The 23,345-nt window shown below is 54.4% G+C and overlaps 1 protein-coding gene across 3 annotated transcripts in view; it reads right to left on the bottom strand.

The window, feature by feature from the left end:
- The window catches only part of ITPKB (inositol-trisphosphate 3-kinase B), an 87,515-nt gene that overhangs the window by 32,848 nt on the left and 31,322 nt on the right, over window positions 1-23,345 (bottom strand). The gene's annotated exons all lie outside the window — the stretch shown is intronic.

Genomic DNA, 23,345 nt, shown 5'->3' with positions numbered 1-23,345 from the left:
AAACCACAGAGACACAAGCTCAGTCCTTCAAAACCGTGTGTGTGTGTGTGTGTGTGTGTGTGTGCACTTAAAGACAAGAGAAAAAACAAGGAACCCAGTGAAGCACTCAGGAGGGAACACTCAGCTGTCGCCGGTGTTTACCACGTTCCACTGGGTGCTGAGGAGGATGTGGTTACTGTAACCCCAGGAGGGGAAACGCTCACTTGAAACAGGAAAATGGAACTCTTACAATTTTCCACTAGCGGCGTGCAAGAAGCCACCACACTTGGAAATGCTTGCACAAACACTCCCCAGAGCCAAGGGCCCAAGACTCCGTGCAATTACCCCCAAACCCCAAAGCACAGAGCAGGGCCTGGACACAGCTCTGCTCTTTTCCAGAGACATCTCAGCCCTTGGGAAAATGCTTAGCGTTGTTCCCCTCAGCCTGAGCCAACGGAGGGGCCAGGACCCTTTCTGGAAGAAAGGGTCAGAGGACCCAGGCTGGAGTCCCAGCCCAGCCATTTACTAGCTGTGGAAATTACTCAACCTTCCTGCTTCTGGGTTTCGACTTCCTCTCTACGAACGGTGATATTGTTAACCGCTCAGCTCACATCCTCGGTTGTTGTGAGAGTCATACGGAGGAATAAGGCATATAGTCGGGGGGTTCCAGAAGGCTTTCTCGAGGGCTGGCCTCTGGCTCCCCGCTCATCCCTCAGCTCCGTCTCCGCGGGACTGCGTCCTCAGCTCAGCCTGCTGAGCCTTCTTCATAATTCAACCCACAGTTCTGCAGAACGGCCAGCTGCCTATAGCGTGTGCTCAGCGGAGTGTGAGGGCGAGCAGCGGGGAGCACTCAGTGACACGGGCCCCCCGCTCCCACATGCTCTCCAATCCCAAGACCAACCAGCCTTCCCCTTCAATGACTAATTTGCCTGCTCGGAGGGTCAGGCCGGCTCTAGCTCTGAGTCATAGTTTCCATTTATTAAAATGAACATCTGGCTGCCTCCCTAATGCCTTGTGTACACAGGCTTCTGGCCCGTGCTCACCTGCGAGGCAGTCTGATGTCTAAGGCAACAGGGACGGTGTAATCACGGCCTCCCCGTGCTCTGACTCTGGCCCCTGACCCCGCATGACCTTGAGCAGCCTGCTCACCCTTCCCAGACCTTGGCTTCCTCATCCGTAACATGGGGATGACAACCAGACGGCCCCGTCCGGCTCCCAAGGTTACAGTCACAAACACGGGAGGAGGACCCAGCTGTGAAAATGCTTTGTAAGCCACAGACAAGGACCAGGTGCCGGGTATCTTGCATAAGTGCCTTGAGAATCAGCCCGGAACCTGAAATATTTTAATTTAATCCATTCACGAATGGAGGTCCAACCTTGATTTAAAAAAAAAACATTAAGCTAACCACCCAGAGGCATTCTTAAACAATTTCTAAGTAAGTTTATCCAATCAAGTCACAAAAACAAAACCTTGGAGTGCTAAGTACGCTTTCAGACTTTTTTTTAAATAGGGAAACTGTAATTCTTCCACTTTTCTTCTTCCACACATTTCTGCTTTAGAGCCTTGAAAAGGATGGATCGAGGCGTCCTGTGTTGTGTTGTAAGTAGAGCTGAAATAAATGCAGTCTCGCAAGTCCTCTCTGTTCACACTTCTTTGCCCAGAGAACCTCAGCTGCTCCTTGGCCAAATCTGCAAACCCTCCTTTCCTGGCCCCGGGGGGCCGCTTTGGAAGCCCAGAGCTCTGTTTTCCTCAAGTCTCGAGGCCAAAGGCATCCCCACCATCCTTCCAGGAGGGTGTTACCCTCCGGGAGGGAGAGCAGGAGTTTCCAGGACACACAAAGGCCTATTCTGCTCACAAAGGATATTTACCAAGTCAGTCCCACAAGAGTTTGCCAGGATCCCGGTGCAAGAGCAGAACTGGGACGGGCCTTCTGATTCACGGCCTGGCAGATCTACCCTTGTCTATTATTAGCAGCCTAGGCAAGATGCCACCGGGCTGGGGAGAGACCTTTGTGTCAAGGTAGAGAAGGCAAGAAGAGGTATGTGTGCAGGAGAGAAGCAGGAGGAGCTGTCTGACGTTTCCTCCAGAGAGGGAGGAAGGGGGAGAAAGTGTGGGGGGTGGGGCTTCAAGTAGTCACTCCTTCCTTCCTTCTCTAACCTCATTTGAGCCTCAAACAAGCACCCCCCCCCCCCGCCCCGCCACTCCGCCCTGACCAGAAACCCTGGAACTCAGCCCCACATCGCAGTGGCTCGAGGAGGCCAAGGCATGGGCTCCCACTGTGCCTTCTAGGCCCGGCTCCTCACGCGGTTGCCCACCTGCCCACCCGGCAGGGCTCTGGGCCGCCCCCGAGTCGTTAGGATGGAGTAATGAGAAACAGTGGGAATGCCGAAGGAGCCCTTCCACACAGGGCAAAATCCAACCAACTGCAGCCCAAATGTGCACCCGCACATCGCCACCGCCATTGACAGAGCACCTGCTAGGTACACCGTCCTCTCTCCTTCACAGAAGGGGAGGTATCGTTACAGATGCGAAAACAATCCTGGGGCAGCTCAGCTGCCCAGGAAGAGAACACGGCTGGCGGGGATTAAGAGGGACGGAGGAGAGGGGGATTAGCGTCACCAGCGTACATGTCCCCGCGGGGTATCCCACGTGTGCACCTGCTAGCCCAGGCGTGTACAGGCATTACTCGAATACTTGGGAAAACATCAAATGAAGGAATTAAAAAAAAAAAAAAAAAGACATGCTGCCAGTCAGGAGGTGGGTGTCTGTTTTTAAACGGATGGGTCCACCTCTATGCCTATCCAAAGCCGACACCGGGCATGGAAGTTGACAAAGGTTATTTGACTAACATTCTCCATACGAAAAATCTTGCAGAAGAACCAATCCCCCAGTGACCGTTACTCAGCATGACAAAAACAGTCGCTAGAAAACAAAACTGAACGACAAAAAACGAAAGCTTGCCATCACATGGACTTCGGCCTGTGCATAGAAACCGATGTGGTGGTGCAAAACCCTAGACTCCCACCCCAGAGGGAGGAAAGTATAAACCATGGGCAGATGCTTGTGGAGAAGGGAAGGGGCCATGCCTTCGTGGGAACAGCTAGCCCAGTCTCCTGGTTAGAAACCTGGAGACCTCAGGCGGGCTTGTCCCATCCATTTCCCCGTCTACAGAATGAGCTTGGGACACTGTGAGACCCCATTAGATGGTTTCTAGGTGTTTTTTTTTTTTCTTAAAATCAGTATTTGTCTATTCCAAAATGAGCTAGGCCGGGCTAAGGCTTTGGTCAGGTTTTTACATGGTCTGCGCACCTCACAGTGCCCTTCTTCCAAGCTGCTATCCAGAAGGAGGTTTCTCATGTGACCCGTGAGGTCTTCCAGGAAGTAACAATGAAGGAGTCAATCCTCCCAGCAAGAGTCAGACAGCAGGCTCAGAGTGGATGCTGGAGAGAAGGGCATGCCAGGGGACAAGTCCTAGGGGGAAGTAATATTGACAGACCAACAATTTGGAAAGGTGGCTGCCTAGAGGACAGACCAGCAGGAGCGGGCCCACGGGCAGGCCGAGGCTCCAGGCCAACTTCTTCAGGGATCCCTCCATGTGTCCCAAAGAACTGGGCGCCTCTCCAAGACAGAGCCCTCTGCCTCTCCATGCACTGACCTGCTGGTGTTTCCGACTAACAGGGGATGGGGGTCAGTATCTACTTAGAATTTTACGAGATGTCGCTTTGTTGCCATTTGTAAAAAGAGTTTAGAATGTACCAAAATTCCAAATAAAACTGTCCTTTTGCAATGTAACCTCTCCCCTTCTCTGCATTGCTTATTATAAATCTCCAATCGGAAGGGGCGGTCCTATTCTGTGCTCTTGGAGTTGGGGAAAGAGCCTAGCTTTGGGGAAGAGCCCGGGTTCTTCTGGGTCCCAGGTCTGCAGCTAATTCCGTACCCCCTAGCAAGTAATGTCACTTCTGAGAGTCAGTCCACAAAACGGAAGGATTAACCACATTAGCTCACAAATAATGGCTGGCCCAGAAATTCCGTGGTTTGGGATAGTCTCAAAAAAGGCTGAATTGTGGGGACTGACCCGCATTCAGATTTTGCTTCCCTTTTGAAGTGGTTTTTAGGGAGAAAGTGGATCAGAGAATGGACCTTTTCTTCCTTATCAGAATGACACAAAAGAGTATACTTAAAACTGCATTTTGACATGAATTTTTTCAGTGCTTAGAAAAAATGTCTAACAGAGTATAGGTGATTTTTATTTCTTTGTGTTTTCTGGATTTATCCAATTATCTACAGTGGACATACAAAGTGTTTTGAACAAACTCATGAGTTATTGTGTTAAATTATATTTTGCTGCGGAGAGAATGAAGGAGAGGCTGATTTCTGATTTCTGAAATCCCAGTCTTCACCAGTGTCAAGTGTTCGTGCTCCAACCAGAGGAGGGTTCATCGATTCGATGAACCGGAGGTTAAGGGGACATGTGGGAACCCCCAGATCTTGGTGCTTCCCACTGAGCTAGACACCTGGGCCCCGCGTCCGCGCCTGGGACCGGCTGGCTCCGGGTACCCACCACCTCCTGACCTACGCAGCTGGCTGGAGGTACCAGGACCGGGCCGGAAACCGAATTTGGAGCAGGGAGGGCGCCCAGCCCTGCCGGACCCCATTCCCCGAAGCGGGGCGGGGCGAAGCACGAGGGGCGTGGCAGAGCGCAGGAAAGCGGGACGAAGCGGCGAGCAGGGGCCGTGGCAAGCTCGGGGAGGCGTGACGCGGTGTAGGGGGCGTGGCGAAGGACGGAGCGGAGCGTGAGGGGCGGGGCCCGCATCCTCCCGACCCCTGAGAGAGTGTTCTGCTTCTTGAGATGTGTTATTTCTTGAGATCTGAAAGGCAGCACCGACGTTTTAAATCCCTTTTGGCAGAAGGTGGAACGGAGGTAGGAAAGACTGAGGGCAGCCGAGTCTGGGCAGGAGGTACAGAAACTCTCCCCCGAAGAGACAGATGGTGGTTTTAGGGTCCTTGTCCAGGAACAGGAGGTGAGCGCTCCCCTGCAGACTGGACTTCACCATGAGCCACTGTGCTAAGTTACCCACGATTCTTTGGCGTTAAAAAGGAAGCAAGATCTCACACTTTGGGGCGGGAGGACAAAGGGGGCCCAGGCCCTTCAGCAATGACGTTGGTAAAGCAGACAGCACCGTACTAGGAACTTTTCCTGGAACAGGCTCAGCTTGGTTGAGATGCAGTCAAGCCCAAGAAAAGACAGATGGAGGGAACCACTGTCCAAGAGACATTTTTATTGCCTTCTTTTCCTTGAGGATTCACTCTGCCCTCCTACCTTGAAACCTACTGGGCACCAGAGCTAGCCTGTCGGTGGGAGAAACAGAAAGGGGAGACGTTGCTCCTCGTGCTGGGTGAATGCAAGACCTCACCCCTCCCACCACACACACACACACACACACACACCCTGCAAGTAGGCTAAGTGGGTGTGTTCCTCCATAGCCTCAAGAAAAATCCCCAGATAGAAAGTGGTCAGCCCAGGACTGAAGGTCTTGGACCTGTCACCAGAATTCGCCCAGAATGGCAGGATGATTTCATGCCTTGGTGACCTCATAGCCGGGCACCGTGGTCCGAAAACTGACTGTCTGCCTCCCCTCCCCACCTTAGACCAGGGGGTCTACTGAGAAGGTCTCAGCCCATGGGCTGTTGCTGGTTCCCTGGCAGAAGCTGGCTGGCTTTCTTCCCAGCCTGAGGATCACGCTCTGGCCTAGAAAGGGGCTTCTGCTGCTCAGGAGCACTCATTCACCATGGGGCTGGCTAGCAAGTTTCCTACAGCAGAGCATCTTGAAAATGGGAAGGAAAGGAAAGGGCAGGAATGCCCGTTGTGTTGGGCACATACGGTGTGCCTGACACTGTGCCAGAGCTTGAATCCAAGCTGTCTTTACACCCCCATGGGCAAGAGCACAAGAGGTGAAGTGTAGAAATGGATAAATCTGCAGCAAAGATCTAAGCGAGGCCTCTGCCTGATGTCAAACAGCCATTCCCCAACTGCCTGCACCACACAGAGGAACTCCACCATCAAGGTGAGAGATTTGATTTAAAAATTATGCAGGCTTTTATTTTAAAATCCAGTTTGCATAGCTTTGCATCGTGTGCATCTGGGTCCATGCTTTGCCCTTTCCCACCTGCAATATTTAAATGCCACAGCCTAGGCACTGAAAAAGGGTCAAGTGAGCACAGGGCTATTCGCAGACCATCTTGTGGCAAGCCTGCAGAACTCAGCTCTCCTGACGATACCTCACTTCCCCCTTCAAAACAACTGTCCATATCCTAGCCTCTGTCACCCAGGCCTGGGCTGGGAGTTCAGATACCGCTTGAAAACTCACAGGAAGAAAGACACCATCAAATAAGAACTCATTGCAGAGCTATCTGGAAACAGTTTGTAGCCAGGTAGGCAGGCCACCCAGAAGGCTGGCTGAAGGCTCCCAGGCAGGTGCCACCATCTTTGTTACTGAAAGGAGCCACAGGAACACCACCAGCTAGAGACGGGTGGGTGTGCGCAGCGGTCAGTAACCTCTGCTACACACGTGCATCACCTGTGGGCTTTCCGACCGCTGCTCCCTGGGTCCCGCTCTCAGATTTTCTGACTTAAGTGGTGGGGACTGCAATCTGGCGTAGGATTGGTGAAGGCCCCCACACTTCCCAGGGTCCCACATGTTTCCTAGGGGAGAACCACTGGGCTGGTGTTTGGTTACAGTGACCCCAAAAGAACCAGGAAAAAGTGAGTAAACATTCAATAAGCCACGCGGGGTTCTTGAGAACAGAGGAAGCCCCAAGGGACTGCTGTTGATTGGCAGTGACCAGCAAGGTAGCAAGGGAGAGCAAAGAAAGGTTTTTGGAGCCAAGGAAACAGAAGTTTGAATCCCAGCTGCAGCACTTGGCCCAGTGTGTGACTGAGGCCAAGCCGCTGAAAGGTTCTGAGCTTTACTTTCTTCATCTGTAAAATGGGGGCAATAAGAAATCCCTCACGGGACTGTTTGAAGAACTAGCCATCCCAGGATGCTGCCTGGCACGTACTAGGTCCTTGGTGGATGCTGCCAAGGACTGTGAACAACCACATGCACTGGGGCTTAGCCCATGTTTGGTCTGAAGAAGAGGGAGGCCGAGGGCTACTGCGCCCTTCAAAGGGGACCCTGGGAGGGAAGGAGAGTCACACTTCCTTGGGGAGGAGCTGTGCAAACAACAAAAAGCCAAACGTGGTGTGGGAGATGGGCAGGGCAGGAACTCAGCCTGCACAACACTCCAGATGTGGTTCCCCACCCCCAGTCCCCTCTCCACATTCAAGATCTGCCTCGGGAGGAGGTGTAGACTTAGAGAGAGTCTAAGTGCTTTTGGCCACAGCTCTACCTCCCAATGTGGGTGGTAATTAAACAAGATTGTGTCACCCCAAACAGCTCTGCCCAAGACAGGTCTGTCTACCCCGGGACTCACGCCCACGCTCTCCCTCCCACTCAGCCCTAAGAGGCTCTGCTGGCAGCCCAGTCCCAGAGGGGCACACACCACATGGCAGCATGGCCCCTGTTCCCTACGAACACGGACCAATCTGGTGGTAGAGCTAGAACTTGGGAATCTGTGACAGGTGTCCCAAGGCAGAGAGGATGGGGAAACCCAACTCCGGAATAGCAGCTTCCTGTTGGTGCTCCAAGCAGCCCCAGCACAAAAGACCCAGATGCCAATGTGTGACTCTTTCTTCTTTTCCTTTCTCTCTGTTCTCCTTTCACAGTGGTAGGCTTAGGGAATGCTCAAAAGAACCCAGTGAGGCAGGTGATGGCAGGGGCTGAGATGCCCCGACTCACCAATAAAAAACACAGAGGCTCAGCAGATCTCTTGACCCTTGCTCAGGGTCAAAGCATAAATGGGACTCGAATCCATATCTGCATGCCAAGAACCCACTGCTCTCCACCATGCGATGGCCCCTTACCCTCTGCCCATTTCTCCCTTGCTTGTTGTGTAGTTTCCAAACTGGGAAATGGGGGGATGGAGGAAGAGGTGGCTGGTTGGGTTCTCAGTTCTAAAAGTGTGCACTTGGGTCACACATCATTCCTTCTTTTCCGTGCCTCTCGCTTACCCTCATAGGAGAAATGGCAAGCCACCTGGTCAAGGCCAGGTGTAGGAAGACTACAGTCCAACCATCAAGCTCCTCACAAAGTCTATGCCCCCAAGGGCAGCTTTCATCTGAACAACCTTCTTGCTGGAGGGTTTATACATTGCTGGTCCAAAGTGGAAAATGTTCCATTCCAGCCCAAGAAGGCACGGGGATCCTGTTGATACCCTGTGGTGTGCTGAAAAACCACCTAGCTTTCTGGTCTCTGGGAAATTTCCAACAGAAAGAATAAAGGGACCCAGAGAGAGGTAGCCAGCCCTCACCTTTGGCAAAAGGTACTGGCGCCAGCGCTCTTAGGAACAGGAGCAAGTGAAATGAAGGAGAACCAGCGTTAATGTTTCCCAGGAAGGGAATGTGGACAAAGAACAGCATCCCCCCACATCTCCCCAAGGAAGTCATGGTGACAGAAAGTCCTGCTCATCTGTTGCCAGGTGCTGTGCGGCCGGCCTGCCTGGCACGAGGCTCCAGGAGGCGATGAGCCCCAGCCAGGGAGCAGAACAGCCAGCCTGGAGACCCTCGTCCTCTCTCCGAAGCCTGTATGGACTGCCTGCTTTTGGAGTCACAAAGCAGCCCACTGGTCAGCGAGCAGGGGAGGGGATGACGAAATGGAGCCGGTTCAGGTTTCTGTTTTGTTTTGTTATATTGTTTTTAACCTGACAGCGGTGCCTACAGATTCAATCCATACAAACCCGAAATCACTCCTGTCCCAGAACTGGGATCTGTATGAGCCCACCTCGGACAGAGAGTCCTTCTCACCACAGAGGACGCTGGAAGCTATCCTCCCCGGGGACACAAGTGAATGCCTGAGGATGTTTTAAGAGGCTCATGCTCTTAAAAGGACATTGTCACAGGGCATTTCTTGGTGCTTTCAGAAGGCAGCAATGGACCCAGAGGCGCAGCTCCGGGGTCAGAGTCCAGAGGCCCCAGGGCTCCCGTGCCACCCATCAGGTGGCTCCGCCTCCCGCCCTCCACCCCCACACGTGGAGGTGAGTACAGAGATGACGCTGGAAGACAGGACTCCGCACCAGTCCTTCAATGGGAACAGCGTCGGAAGAGGTGCACCCCCAGGTCCCTGTCCTCAGTGATCATCTCTCTATGCCTAAATTTGTTGATGTTGCCTTCCAAACCTCACGTGTCCCCTTGTCATCCACAGGACGTTTTCGTTTCCCAGGAGTGCCGCCCTCCAAAGTCCATTCGCGCTGTGCTCCATTCAGGACACCCGCTCTGGTCCGCAGGCCCCAGCTCCCCACCCCCTCCCACGGCTCCCCCACATCCCACTCACCATTTCCCGGTCCCGCCACATTGCCTTGACTTTGGGCTGTGCAGTCTTTCCACCTGGAATCTTATTTCCTTCCCTGTCCAGCCACAGGAGTGCAAGCCCACACTGAACCCCCGGTTCGACTGTCCCAGCTTCTGGGACACAGTCTAGGATCGTTGCTGGGGAACCTCCCTGCCCGCCCAGGGCAGGAGTCACCCCTCCCTGGCAGAGCCAGGCCGCCCTGCCCCTGCAGCTCCGGGGCCCCACCATCTGATTGCACAGCTCCCCGACGGCTACACCCCCAGCTCCTCCACGGCAGGTCCTGGGGCTCGCTCAGCTGGAACGTTTAGCATGTGCAAGGCATTTAGATCACTGTCTGTAAAATGAACCAACGAAAAGTCCAAACACACTGTAGAAGCTTAAAAAAAGAAAAAAATCCCCTTCTGGCCATGAGGCTCTAGATCTGGGGAGTGAGGGGCTTGCTTCTGAGCACAAAGAGCGCGAGGGGCTGGCGGGCAACACGGGGCATGAGGTTCTCCCCAGGCCGATGAGCACGGGGTGGGGTGGGGGCTGAGGGCGGTGTTGGCAGCAGGCGAGGAGTGGGACGAGGACGGAGAGGCACCAGCTCCCCACGGGCAAGGCTGCTGCTCCGGGCCGAGGGGGCAGTCCGGCCACGTGCTCCGGGAGGCCCATGCACACCTCTCACCAGAGAACTTCTGGAGAACCCAAAGGAGAGCCAGGCCGCAGGCATCCTGACCACTTTTGTCCGCCGGGATGGGGAGGCAGCAGAGACAGGTGACCAGGGGCCCAGTGAACTCAGAAGCACCTGCCCTGGGATCAGCAGGGGCTCTGCCCGCTGAAGGTCTCCAATTCTTCAGCTGCCTAGAGAGTCTAATGTCACCTCCAGGCACCAGTGGTATTGACCAGAAAGGAGGTCATGGTGAGTGATCCAGAGACGGGAAAATCCCTCCAGGTTCACAGAGACACAGTTACGGAACTCGGGGCCCCTAAGAGCATCTCTGAGCTGGAGCTGGGGGTCCACTTCGGGCCCCGGGGAACTGGGGACAGATTCTCAAGGTTCAGCCCATCCAGGCCTTCTTCAGCTTGACGCAGAAACACGGAGCTTCCGCACCGCCCCTCCTTACCCTCGGAGAGGCCCAAGCCTCCTCCAGCCTATGGTGTGACGTGCCCTGCGCCCCAGCACAGACTGACGCCAACGTTAAACCTCGTTAACGCATTGGCCAGGGAACTCTCCCAACCTCTCCAATGCGAAAAGGCCATCTCAGGGCTTGCGCCTTCTAACTAGCATTCCTTCTTGAAATGTAGCAGGTAGCTAGGCCTGGTGTCAGAGGAAACCATCCCAAAGGGCCCGGGTGTGTGTCCAGCCCTCCCGAGGCTTGTCTTGGGGGGTGCTGGAGGCAGGTGTACACGGCGACGCCTGGCTGCTGTGTGCCACAATAAGGTCCCCATGGACCAGCCAGCCTCGGGCTGGGATGCCACAGTGTGAACCCACAGGGAGCAGGAAGGCTTGGATGTAAAAAGGAATAACCTAAAAAAGGCATCTCTCCGAAGCGTCATTTGCACGTGGGCTGAAGTTAAGCTCAGCGTGGAATAAACCACACTCTGCTCAAGAAGGGAAGGCAGAAACCAGGGCAGGGTGCTGCCCCAGACTTAGGCCACGGGCTGCAGAACCATGAGCTCTCTGTGAAGAGCACTCATTCGGGGCCACGAGCATACGGCTCCCATCCTTGGATGAAAACAGACTTTTCACCCCCTGCCCACACAGGGCTGCCAGAAGTGGGCCGAAGAGAGGGGCCAGGAGGGCCTGGGGTCTCCTCCGCCACCAGCGCGTCACTCCCAGCTGCCAGGTTTCTGTTCTCCAGCTCAGCCGCCAGCCTAGGGAGCAGACTGCCTGGTGCGCCCAGAACAGCTTTATGCATGGAAGCCACTGGCACACGAGTGAGCTCAGAGTTCCCTGAAGATGCGGCCCCAGCAGATCCATGCACCCGGGGGGCCTGGACAGCATGCCAGTCACTCCTCAGCTTCAAGGGCCCCCTGTGTGTGGCCCTCTGTTCAAGGCAATGCAGACCAAAGTCACAAGACACAGTCCCCGCACCAACCTGGGGCACTCACTGACTCCCACAGGCATCTGGGTACAGGGGAGAGTGGTTCCATGAACCAGGTGTCTGCCAGGACCAGCAGGGCATTTTTGCAATGACCTTTCCCCGTCTTGTGTAACAACAAACAGCAGAAAGCCCCCAACCCCCTAAGTTTACCCTTGGATAAAGAGACCTAAAGTGGAGCTGTACCAAGTCTGGCCCAAGTCCAAGGCCAGGAAGGAAAAACATGGGCTCAGTGCTTCGGAGAATCTTAACTCTTCTGACAGCTCTAGGCAGTGAGTCAGAGCCCCTCTGAAATGGCAGACGGGGCCAGTGAGGTCACTATCACAAAGACTCCTGCAGCCCTTGGGGGGTCCAAGGCAAGAATGCACCCCCCTTTCTGTGACAGGTGCACTGCTGTACAGAGCTACTCCTGGAGATCCCAGGTTTTGCTAGCCTAGTCCCACCTGTTTGGGATCCCCTGTAAGAGAAAGAGAAGAGCCCCCCTCCTTCGCCATATTTGATATAAGATGGTAATAAGCCACAAAGGGAATAGAGGAAGGCTCTTCCTCAGCAACCCAGGGCTAATGAAGCCCCCCACCGAGGGCAGCTGCCAGGGGGCCATGGGATCACATGGGCTACGGAGCTGGTGTCATGTTCCTTGTGCCGCAGCGCCTGTCCAGCCTAGGCTGGCGCTTTTAGGCAGGAATATCTCCTCTGCCTTTCAGCTGATGTTCAGAAACCCACCCACAGGCCTCATCCTGTCATTCTCTCTGCCTGAGCCACAGACTACCCACGGAAGCGGGGTGATCCACGGCTCCAATCACAGACACACACCCTTGAGTGGGCTGGGGATGGGGTCCAGAGGGAAAGGTCTGAATGCGCTTTGCTTCCGCGAGCAACCATTAAATCCCCCCCATACCCAAGGCCTCCCTACTTCAGGGACATGTGCATTCCAGGCCCCTGGCTTACGACCCCCCACCCCCCAGTCTGCGTTTCTACCTCCTCGGGGCATGTTTCTGTGATTCGATCCAAACAGCCCTCTCTGAGCAGAGAGGTTTAGCTCTATGAAGATTCCTAAAGCCACCGGGATAGATGTTCTTGCCAAGACATCTGACAACTGGCCTATTTTTAAAGTTCCAACCAATAATCTTTTAAAAAACACAGCCAAGGAGACAATGACCAAAAAAGTAATGGGGCCAAGATGAGGTTTCTGTTTTCCAAACAAGCCAGAGTCTACCCATCTGAATATATAATAGTTTCCTCAAAGCGGTCCCCTTCGGAGGTCTTGTCCTCCATCCATGGAGCTGTGTTTGCTCAATACTGGTTTGCAAAGTCCTGTAGAATAGCCTTTGGTTGGCACAGAGCCTTGAGCATAATGTTCCCAAGTGTTCAAGTGGCAGCCCTACGGTGTGCTGGGTTCCCTTTAGGCCCCGGTGGTCCGGAGGTCAACTGAACATGACCTTTCCCGGCAACGTGCTCTGGGCAGAGAAGGGAGGAAGAAAGAAACACTGGATTTTTTGAATACGCACCGACTGGCCTGTGGGCTTTCAGTGTGTTGCCTTTGATACACAGACGCACAAAAGTCCTCTTCAACACAGAGACTGAGAGGCTGAGGGGCTGAGCACTTAGCCAGAGTCACCCAAGCTGGAAATGACAGGGCTGGAGGTGGCCTGGGCTGCCGCCCCATCCCCAGCTGCCCACCTCAGCTGCCCTCCCACCGATTGGCTCAGGGGGGCTCCATCCGCCTCTGGGACCCCGGGTAGGAGCCTGCCACGTGTGTGTCCTATTCCGAGTCTGACATCCAAGTGCCTCCTGTTTACCTTTTCGTCAAGAGCCTTTCGCAAGCCAGGCGGCAGGGAGAGCTTCTCCAGATATGAAACAGGCCTCTTCTGCCCTATTCCCGTCAACGTCGACAGACATGTCCCCAAACACATCTGCACGTACCTCACTTAGTCATAAAGGAGATCAGTCACCGAGACCAGTTCTTACAGGAGCTGAAAGGCAGGAGCAGCCCAGGTGTCCTCGCACAGAAGAGTGGGTGACCCGAGGGGGCCCACACACACCCTGGAATATTACTTGGCCACCAAGAGGAAGGAGGAGCTACTACTGCCGTGACACGGGGAAACCTCGAGGCCTTTGGGCCAAAAGCAGTATTACCCATTGTAAAAATAGATCCCCCGTGATCCCACTGTGGGAGGCACGTGGAGTCAGCCACAGAGTCAGGAAGCAGAACGGTGGTTCTCGGCGGGGGAGGGGAGGGTGGCTGTTACCCTGGGGCTGGGGTTTCTGTGGGGGGAGATGACAAGGTCCTAGAGGTTGATGGTGGTCAGGGTTACACAATGGTGAGAACGCATGCAGCGCCACGAAGTGCAGGTTAAAATGGCTAAAACGGTTAATTTTTTAAAAAAATGTTATTTATTTATTTGACAGAGAGAGAGAGCACAAGCAGGCAGAGAGAGAAGGAGACACAGGCTCTCCACTGAGCAGGGAGCCTGATGAGGGACTTGATCCCAGCAGTCTGGGATCATGACCTGAGCTGAAGGCAGCCACTCAACCGACTGAGCCACCCAGGCTCCCTAATACGGTTAATTTTAGGTTACGTATATTTTACGGTTTTTAAAACCTAGCTTCTTCTCTTTGGGGGGAAGGATGCACGTTCTTGCCCCCAGAGTTACGGCAGACACTTTTGTACGACCGATTTCATCTACTCTCTTTCCAGCCTCAGGCTGATGACCTTCAGAGGACCTTCAGGACCCGCAGGCTGTGGCTGGGCGGGTCTGGGGAGGGCTTGGTATGGGTGTGCTAAAACCAGCCCCAGGAAACCCCCGAGTGCTCACGAATGCCTCAGCCTGGGCCTGAATTGAAGGCAGGAAGGGGAGGGTTTAGAATAGCAGACTGCCCTCCCCACCAAGCAGCACCTTGCCTGGCGCCTTTGGCCCGATGCAGAGCAGAGCCAAGAATTCTAATAGAGGAGGATGAACAGACACCTGCTCACCTGAAGGCCAGTGTCTTTCGGAAAACTGCTCTGAGGATGACCCAACCCGTAATTACGCCGTCACGCCAAGCACCCTGTCTACACTGCCCCCTCTCTCCCCACCACGTCATTGTACTGAATGAGTTCAAGTTTCAAGGACCCCAAACCAAAAACCAAGCATGGAGCAGCAAGGGGAGCCGCCCTAGCTCTCAGGGGCCCCCATCCTGAAGGCCCAGCCCCCCTCCCCCGCCGCCGGCCTCCGAAGCACTATGTTCTGGCCTCGAAGCCCCAGCAGGCTAGTAACCAAAGGCCAGTGGGGAGCAGTAACAGCCCTGAGGAGATGGGGACAAAAGGCCTACAAGGGGATTAGTGCTCATCGCTGTGCGCAAGGCGCTGTACCTTTATTCCTCACGGAGCCTTCACATCCTGGGATTGTCACATCCTGGGATTTTTTTTTTTTTTGGATTGCCACATTTTTAAGAAGAAATTCAGCAATACGCTACCGGGCAGAGAGCTAGGATCCCCCATGAGTCATCTGACCCCGAAGTTTACACTCTTTCTAGGATGCTCAGTGGCCTTTCAGAATGAGCTGTTCTGGGTGTTTTTTGTTTGTTTTGTTGTTTTGTTTTGTTGTTTTGGGTTTTTTGGGGTTGGGGGGAATCCCAAAGTTCTCCAAGTTTTCCACAGACCGCGGCCCAGACCAATTTCCCATCTGGGTAAAAAGAACATGATTATCCCAGGGCTACGTCCCAAGTCACGTGCGGTGGTGGGAAGAGATCTCACAAACACAAGTCCCAAAGCCTCTTTAAATAAATAAGAAAGTGGAAATCACTTTTTAAAGGGGTTAAGTTTCAGCAGAAAGCGCTCTGGCTCCCCAGCCTGGAATCCTTAACGTAAACCGGAGCGGATGCTCCCCACCCTGCACCCCACGGCCAAGGCTGGGTCGGCTCCTCCGAAACCTGCGAACTCGGGCCTCGTCCAGGGCTCCCTGTGCTGGCCGTGTCCGCTTGCAGCCTCCTCAAACTGCCTCCTGGCTTACCCTCAGGAAAGAGAGCTGGAAATGCCTGTCGTTCAAGAGATTTATCCTTGACTGTAGCGTTATCAAAGCCCAAAGTAGACACGGAAATCTTTAGGTTTCAGGAACATGTTAACTTCTTTAATCGGAGAGAAGGAAGGAAGGAAGGAGGTGAGGAGGTATGCAACAAGCCTGTTTTATGTGTTTTTATCAACATGAACACTCTTTCATGTCTCCTTTCCTCTTTTTCCAATGAACATCAGCAATCAGTAGACAATCAAGTCTCCACAGCTGGCTCCTGAGTCCACAGCTCTGGTCTTGACCTGGGCTGGGGTTGGGGGTGGGGGGCTGGGGGGAGCACAGCAGCAAAAGCCCTGATGAGCTGCTCCAGGCCCACCTGTCGCAGTGCCTGGCTGGTTGGGGAACAAAGCAGCGTCTAGTCCTGATCTGGGTGCCGCTTCTTTGCGGGGACCTCGGAGCCCGTCACAGTGACACCCTGCATCAGAGTCTTCTGGGGACCTTCTGGGGGCGGACAGCCCCAAGCCCTGTTTGCTCAGAAGGGGACTGAATGCGTGCTGAGCGTGGAGGTGGGAGATGCTAAGACTGGACAGCCTCGGGCTACTGGGGCCCCTCCACCAACCCCCCCACCCAGAGGCCTCACCTGAGCACACTGGGAGTGCAGAGATGACCCACGCTGAGAGGCACGGTGGCAGAGTTTAATTTCTGCACTTAAGAACCACTTCCTATGTGGGTCTAGAGACCTCTGCCTGCTCTTACCCGGCCTTTCACCGGGACCCACTGTAAGCAGTGATATCACGAGATGCCCGTTATGCCCCCCCAACACACTCTTGCACATGCACGCGCACACACACACAGGTAACCGAAGTCTCGCAAACCAGGACATCGCACTGCTCTGTGCAGAGCCCTCTGAGAGGTCCATTCTGCACTCCTGCATGATCACCCACTGGCTATGACCACGGGATTCTGACCCCATTACAGGGTCACCATCTGTGGTTTCACCACTGCTGTGAAGGCTCCTGCAGCCAGTCCCACCTTTCCGAGCTAACCTCGTGGGCTGACAGCATGGGTCAGACCGAACGTACCCATCAGGGGTTGGTTTCTAGCCCATTCCCCGGTTCTGGACAACCCCTACTTCCCCACAGAGCCCCATACCGGTGCTCTGAGAATTCACACCAGCTGGAGGCCCTGTCCCCGTGGGTTCCCCCGGCACACACAGCTCGCTTTCTTTGTCTTCAAGGGCAGCCATGAAAGACCTCAACTGTGTGTTCCCAGAACCATTGATAGCAGCCTTTAAGACAGCGCGGAGGATGGGAGAAGGGTCAGAAGACTAAAGATGGGTAAATATTTGTCTCCTGCTTTTTGCTACACTGGACTCTGGAAGTTTCTGCCGGTTGGATTATAGAACAAGTGATTTGTGAACATTTACAGGGAAGAGCAAAAGTCACTGACAGTCTAAATGGGTTCAGTAAGGAAACGTCTCAACAAATCAATCTCATTTCTTCTTCTGCAGCAAGCTATAAAACCAGAAAGAATACCACGGGGAACGTGTTTGGATCTCCTCGAGTTGCATGAGAAAACAGACATGATTCCGCATTAGAGTGGGGCTGCACAATTTTGAAGGAATCTGAGCTACACTCTGGAGGCGGCTGATTCCAGATCGTTCATTAGGAACCTTGAGGAATGCCTCTTGGAGGATCCCAGAAGGTTCCTTGCTGAGTCTAATCCTGGTTAACCTCTCTGTTGCTGACTCCTCTGACGGGTGAATGAGCAGCTTAAGTCCTAACTGGGGTGGAGTGCCTTTGATCATGACTGATAAGAAGCCTTCACAGTTCTTCCAAGGCCATCTGTGTAGCTCACTTCATTCCAGCCTCCCAAGGTAGGGGGCCACGTCTCATTAAACTCAGGATTTCTCAGTGTCTGCCAGGTTGACATTCTGCAGGGAGGACTTCTTTGCTCCTCCACCTACTGTAAAAGGTTAGCATAGCTACACCCCTTGCCTCGCCGCACAAAATGCCAGTAGCGCTCTCCTTACAGCTGTGATGGAAAAAGAGGTCTCCAGACATTGTCAAATGTCCTGGGTGGGGGTCAAAATCACCCTGGTTGAAACCCAAGGTCTTGGTCGAGGTCCAGAGTTAAAAAGGTGCTGGGCCAGTTTCTGAATCCAAGGCTCACTTCTTCCTACACTCTCAAAAAAGCTGGGAGGAATGATGAATAAGACGAATCATAGAAATCAAGACTCAGAATGATCTTGACTGAAGTGCCAGGCCAGTATCAATAAGAAAAGAGCCCAAAGGTGCTGGTGTGGCAGCAGTTAGGGGCGGCTGACTGCAGGAAGGGACGGGGGTCAGACTCCAGCTCACGGGCAGCAGTCCTGGCGTCTTCCCCCAGCCCCAACCCAGCCCCTCCTTGCCCACGGCAGCCGACCCCCAGACACTTGCAGACCCCTCACTTCCCCTGGAGAGCCTGCCTCTGCCCCAGCCTCACCCTGCCCTTTTGAGGAGGCCGCTGGGCAGTAAACTGGCAGACAGATGGCAGGAAGGAAGAGAGGCGACAGGGAGGGAGGGGTCTGGGGAGAAGCGTGGGTGGGGAGTGGAGAACCCAGGGCAGGGCCCACAACGGGGGGTGAGGCCCGCAGGCACCCCAGGGAGGATAAGGATGAAGCAAGGAAGAAGGCAGGGCAGAGGAAATGCAAAGGGGCCCAGACCAGGAAGAGGGGGACAGAAGGAAACAGAGCAGGGGGAGGGCTGGCCTCACCCCAGCCTCTCCCCAGCCCCCAATTCTCATTCCCACCTATACTGTTGCCCTCTCCCCTGCTCGTCCCGCTCCTCCTCCACCCGCTGAGCCCAATACCCACCCAGGAACGTCCTACCTGGGAGCCTTTGGAATCCAATACACTTGGTTAAAATCCTGGCTCTACCCGTTAGTGGGATTTGGAGGCAATTATTTAATCTCTCAGGGCCCTAGTTTCCGTGTCTAGGAATGGAATACAATAATACCACCTTCCTAGTTCTGCTCATGGGATTAAATGAGAATTAGATCTGCTCTGGGCAAGTGTGCGCTGGTAGCTAGCATCACTTACGACGGGAGGCCCCGGTGGGCCAACCGGGACTGTGTGTCACTACCCTGAAAGTCAGCCTCGCCTGCGACAAGGTGCAGGCTCAGAGAACGCAGGCCGGGCCCGTACTGTCTCTTCTCTTTCCCGAGGACACCACTTTCTCATTGGGAGCATACGCTGCTACTATGTCTCAGGGTCCTTTTGGTGACAAAGTGGCCATTAAAGATAACAGACTCCCTTCAGAGAATTGAGGGCCGGCAACAGCAATGAGAAACATCCACAACGCGAAAGGTTAACATCCGGTGAGGGCCCTGAAGAGTTTCTAAGTATTTGTCACACCGAGTAAGGTCACAGAATCTGAGAGCTGAGACACCACTGAAACGAGGTGGCCTGGGCCTCCCCAGGAGAACTGAATACTGTGGGTAGCTTCCCCACCTCCTTCAGGGGGGGCTGGACACCCCTTGTGCCCACTCCCAGGAATACGTCCCAGGCATGATCACACTCAGTGGTGCCAGTCTCCTACGGGAAGGATGGGGACAATGTCCCCAATTAAAGAGAGGACATATCCTGATGTTCGTTCATCCAGACCTCCTGGGAACAAACCATACACTAAACAAACTGGTTTGCTCGAATTCGGAGGTGTTATTGTATGAGAGCAACTAAATACGGCCCATTGGACCAGAAGACACAGGCAAACACAACTCAAAGCTGGTAGGTCCAGGAACAAACCCACTGAGTTCAGGCTGTGTGCCCGTCACAACTTACTTAACCTTTTGGGATCTGTTTCCTGGTCTGACGGATGACGGGGATCGACGCAAGGCATGATGCATTTAGTCTTTGGCCAACAGTCAACAACAGTCAACAAACATTCCTCTTTCCACCCCCCCAAGAAGCAAATCTGAAAACATCCCAAATACACAGTGCAGAAAACACGAGAAAGAGTACGTCCCCCTTTCAGGCAAGTGAGCGCTGCAAAGGAGAGTTGGGTAGCGAGGGAAATGGTTTCCTCCTCTCGCCGCCCCTTGGCCTGAAGTCAGGTGGGGGGAATCCCTCTGCACCTGATTACCCAACTCAGCAAACTGGGCTGCCACGAACACACCTGGAACCAGCCATGCCCCGTGCCAGAGAGCTCAGTTCTCCCGGGTGACCTCACACAGCCCTGGGCGGTTAGGACAGAGAGGTGAAGGGCTCCTCACTCTGAGCGCTCAAGAGGGAGAGTAACCCCCCAAACCAAGGCCCAAAGGGAAGGCAGAATTTGCCAATATAACCAGCCCCTGCTACGCGCTCCCCAGCAAAAGTGCCTTCCCTGCACCCATAAGAGCTAAAGCATCTCTCCAGAGATTGCTCCAGGGCAGGGTTCTCTGACTCTCTGTCAGGGCAAGCAAGAAGAGCCAGCAGATGTGCCTTCACCCCTGGCTGCTAAGGGGTCTCCGAGAGGCAGGAGCCCCCTCTTGGGGCAGCCCCAGGGGTGGGGCTTGGGAACGACGCTCTGGAGACCGCGTACCCGGGATGCTAGCCAGGGGCAGGCCAGCTCTGTGGGCTGAAAGCAACTTTGGGGTTGTCTGGACAATCGGCTGCTCAAATGGTTTTCTGTCCCCTAAATGTCACGAGAGTAACTGTCAAGGAGCCAGAGGGCCCACCCGCCTTGCCCACCAGCCAGAGGCCCCAGCACGGTGCTGGCTTATGGCGGGCAGCTGGGACATCTTGGCTGATGCAAAAGCTGAGAAAGGTCACGGGCTCCTTAGGGCCCCTAAAGCAGTTACAACTCCTTTCTGGAGTGAACACAGCTGACCCGAGGGCCCAGGGCACAGGGGTCAAGAGCCTCCGCTAAATGCACGTGGGCTCTCCCTGGCAGCGGAAAGGTGCGTACCTCTGCATTTCCTTCTGCCTCTCCTGGACTCAGAGCGGGGCCCAGCTAGAACTCGCCTGGAAAGGACAAGAGGCCTAGGGGACAGGCACTGCTCCCTCACAGGTGAATGGGTCATTACCAATCCACCAGCAGCTGGAGAAGAATGGCAAAGCAAGACTCTTCCTCCGGGAGGTCCAGCCCAATGCGAAGGAGCCGCTGACTGAGGTCAGAGCAGGAAGAGGAAGAGCATCATCGGCAGGCAGTTCTGGAAAGCAGCATCACCGATGAGGCAGGCTTTCACCGCTCAGCTCCGGACCTGGCTTCTGCTCCGTTCAGCTGACTCAGGACTCACTCATCTGCTGACAGTCTGCAGCCAGAGCCCCGGGCTGCTGCCTCGTCCAGCCTGTCGCCCTTACTTGATGAAGTCTGAGTTTGGCAGCTCAGGGAAAAGCTGGAAAGCCAGCATCAATCTGGAGTCATCAGGAAGCTGCACTGGGGAAGGCCTAGGGAAGAGCAGATGGCCAGGAGCACTGCCTCCTGGTCTCCTCGGGCTCGGTGACCTCGGCACGGCCCTTCGGCCTCCTCTCCCTCCCACCATCCCCTATAAGGAACAGCCTTGGCTTTCTTCTTTTTAAAAAGATTTTATTTGAGAGAAAGAGAGAGAGAGAGAGAGAGCGCGCGCAAGGGGGAGCAGAGGAAGAGGGAGAAGCAGGCTCCCCGCCGAGCAGGGAGCCCACCGCAGAACTCAATCCCAGAATCCTGATCATGACCTGAGCCAAAGGCAGACGCTTCACCGCCTGAGCCCCCCAGTTAGAAAACCCTTGGCTTTCTAACATGCCGACAGTAAGGACCCATGAGACCAGGAGGGCAGGAAAGTGTCAGCCAAAGGGCATGTACCCACGGGGCCATCTGTTGAGCAGTGTCCTGGTCAGAGTGACAGGAGGGCACAACAGGACCCTGGGAACAGGACCTGAGGTTCCCGGTGCTGCCAGGGCCCTTGTGCACCACTGATGACGTCCACTCCAGAATCTAACAGTCTGTCTTAGGAGGCACAGGAGGGCACCGCACTTAAGGGCCCAGACTCTGGTGCCAGGTGGCCTATGTTCACATTCTAGAATTTTCTCACACTTGAGAAGCTACTCAACCTGCCTCTGTTTCCTCACTTGCAGAAGTTACGTGAACAATGCTTCCCTCACAAGGCCTTTGTGAGGACTGCAGAAGCTACAATGTTTGAGCATTTAGCATGCTGCCCATGTAATGGGCACTCGACAGGTAGCCATTCTCATCTGTCGGCTCTGAGAGATGCCCTTGCTGGGAGACTCCCCACGGCACCTGGTGCAGCACAGCTTTGTGTAAAAACAAAACAATCAGTACCACTTACCATGTGGGCGAGGCACTTACCCAGACCCAAGGCAGGACAGATTATCACAGAAGATGAGTATCTTGCCTAAAATGGTATTAGTAACTGCCCAGGCCAGGATGGAAACTCAGCCTCGCACTACAGAGTCTGCCTCTTCTTCCCATCGGCTAACCTGCCTTGCCTGCTGAACACAACCTCCTCTGCACAGGGCAGAGAGGGGGCCCATACAGCAGCCAAGCAAGGGAGAACGAACACAAAAGGAGAAGCTGAGGGGCGTCAGAAGAAATTCACTATCCTCTACAGGTCTGTGTCTTTCTTTGGACCTAGGTTAGTCACCTGCAGCTTACCCACTGCCCCTGGGTTTTTAAAAAAAAATTTTTTTTTTTAAAGATTGTATTTATTTATGAGAAAGAGAGATATATCACAAGTAGGCAAAGCAGGAGGCAGAGAGAGTGAGAAGCAAGCTCCCTGCTGAGCAGAGAGCCCGATGTGGGGCTCCATCCCAGGACCCTGAGATCATGACCTGAGCCGAAGGCAGAGGCTGAACCCACTGACCCACCCAGGTGCGCCCCCTACCCCGGGGTTTTTAGATCACACAGGGCATCACAGGGTTGCACACAGCACCTTTGAGAAGACACAGTGACGGAAACCACGGGGCAGCAGGGCAGTTGGAAACCGGGACTGTGGACATAAATGGGGATAAGCCTTCTCGAGAAGCCCCAGCTGATTCTTCAAGTGAACACACCTCCAAGAACCTCATACATTCTTGGCACTTGGATCGGAAGCCAGTCTGTGCAGGCCTGCGAGGCTTCCTGCTAGATCTGCCCAACTCCCGATGCTAGAAGAAGGATCACTTCTGCCAAGAAAGGACCAGCCCAACAGGAGGACTCCGACCAGGCTCTGGATGCTCTATGGTCTTGCTAATGGCTTTACTTCAGAAAGTTGACTTTTCCCATTTTCTCCAAGGACCTCAGGTCTTAAGCTCCACAGATGCAGAAGACCCGCTCAGTATAGTGTCTGCGTGGCCAGGATTAGTAGGGCTACGGAGCCTTGCCAAAGCCCGCTGCTGGCTGGGCCTGAAACAAGCTCACCGCAGGGGGCCCCCCAGACTCCCCCAGTTGGGATAACAGGGCTCAATGTCACAATCCACCGAACCCTGCCACCCGACCTCACAGCATCAGCACCGAAACACTCCTGAGTTCTGTTGGACAGTCAGTGCCAAATAGCCATTTCCGCTCACCTCACCAACTGCTCCTTTTATCAGAAATCTTCCTCCCCCCTCTCCTCTAACACTCCCTGCACACCCAGCCAGGCTCAGAAAAGGCGGGAAATACTTCCCTAACACTAGAGAAAATACCTGGGAGCAGAAGGAAACAAGAACACCTGCACCTTGTGTATGTTAAGCAGGGAAACTACCTCCAAACAGAAAGACCCAGGCGATGGGCCCCCTATTGCACCACAGTGAGGCACCCCCAGAACCACCTTGCTCTTCTTAGGGCCTCACGATCCGTCCCGCAAACAGGCAGGATACCTGGCGTCGCCGGCCACACTCACACGGAGACCACAGCCCAAGGGCCATCAGCGG

This window comes from Mustela lutreola, chromosome 14 (assembly GCF_030435805.1).
Source record: "Mustela lutreola isolate mMusLut2 chromosome 14, mMusLut2.pri, whole genome shotgun sequence".
Classification (NCBI taxonomy): domain Eukaryota; kingdom Metazoa; phylum Chordata; class Mammalia; order Carnivora; family Mustelidae; genus Mustela; species Mustela lutreola.
The sequence above is the reverse complement of the archived record's forward strand: the minus strand, read 5'-3'. Positions and strand labels throughout refer to the sequence as shown.